The 1,469-nt window shown below is 34.1% G+C and overlaps 1 protein-coding gene across 1 annotated transcript in view; it reads right to left on the bottom strand.

Moving 5' to 3' along the window:
* Positions 1-915: 915 nt before the first annotated feature.
* LOC147009141 (uncharacterized) overlaps positions 916-1,469 on the bottom strand; it is a 3,016-nt gene continuing 2,462 nt past the window's right edge. Inside the window, exon 3 of the mRNA XM_085862849.1 lies at positions 916-1,469. This exon is cut by the window's right edge and continues 1,330 nt beyond it. The gene's annotated coding sequence lies outside the window, so the exon portion shown is untranslated.

Raw genomic sequence — 1,469 nt, 5'->3', positions numbered from 1 at the left:
CATATATTAAAAGTAAAAATAACAGGGTTATACAAAAAGGTATATGTTCGGTGTGTGGTTCAAAAAAAAATCAATTTATCTCCAAACACAAACTCGGAGGAGACATACAAAAGTTTTTATCAGGAAGTAAATTTACAACTACTGGAATACCAGGGGAATTACATCTTCCAGGTTATTCTTTCTGTGGTCCAGGCACAAACTTAGATAAAAGATTAGATGAGGCAGACAATCCTAAATCCTGGAGTAAACCAATCAATAGAGTTGATGAAGTGTGCATGAGACACGATATTGATTATGGGAATACCACAAGGTTGGAAGAAAAGCATGAAGCCGATAGAGAAATGTTATATAATTTGTCTCTGATACAAAATCCAACCTTGAGAGAAAAAGTTGATAGGTTCATCTTGAAGAAGATGATTAGTGCTAAATTGAAACTTGGACTTGGAAATTCAAAAAACTTATAGGCTCTAATGATGCCATTAAGACTGAAGAGCAATTAGCTGATGAATTACATAAACCAATATTCACAAAGTTTCAGAGAAGGAAAGTTTATTCCAAGGAAGTTGATTATATCTGGTCTGCTGATTTGATTGAACTCAATAATGATAAGGGGTACAAGTATGCTTTAACCGTTATTGATTTGAGGAGTAGATACGCATGGGTTGTCCCTTTAAAAAACAAAACAGGTAATACTCTTATGTTAGCTTTTCAACAGATATTTAATAAAAGTAAGAGAAAACCTAAGAAATTGTGGACTGATGAGGGTAGAGAGTTTTATAACAAGACATTTATGGATTTTCTAAAAAATAACAGTATTACATTATACAGTACCTTTAATGAAGGGAAGGCAGTTGTTGTTGAACGTTTTAATCGTACCTTAAAAGAGAGACTATATAAAAAATTCACACAACTCGGTTCACAACAATGGTTATCTTTTATTCAGGATATTGTGGATAAGTATAATGACACGATTCACACGTCAACGAATATGAAGCCATCAGAAACATTTACAAAATTAAAATATGAAAAAGAGATTAATGTCAGAAAACCTAAGTTCAAAGTTGGTGATATCGTAAGAATATATAGGTGGAAATCTCATTTTGAAAAGGGTTTTACTGAACGATGGACGAAAGAACTTTTTAAAATTGTTGATGTAATAGATACAGTTCCTTGGACTTATAAAATATATGATTTGGAAGGGGAAGAGATTTTAGGTTCATTTTATTCACAGGAATTACAAAAGACAAAACTAAGCAGATAATACACCTTTGTGGACACTCGAGGGCCAAGTCCGAGGTGTATAACAGTATATAATGTGTGTCAAGGGGGACGTTCTTAGATCTGTGAACCCCAAACACAGAATCCTCAACTGAATAGTCAAGGCTTAACTTTTGTTTGTGTGTGTGTGTGCAATGGGAGCAATAGGTTGGCGCTTCACTCCCTCCTACTATACACCGTTGTGGACACTC

The sequence above is a fragment of the Eptatretus burgeri genome, chromosome 17 (assembly GCF_056783735.1).
Source record: "Eptatretus burgeri isolate ZD-2024b chromosome 17, Ebu_testis_v1, whole genome shotgun sequence".
Classification (NCBI taxonomy): Eukaryota; Metazoa; Chordata; class Myxini; order Myxiniformes; family Myxinidae; genus Eptatretus; species Eptatretus burgeri.
Note: the sequence above shows the minus strand (reverse complement) of the source record. Positions and strands in the feature narration are given on the sequence as shown.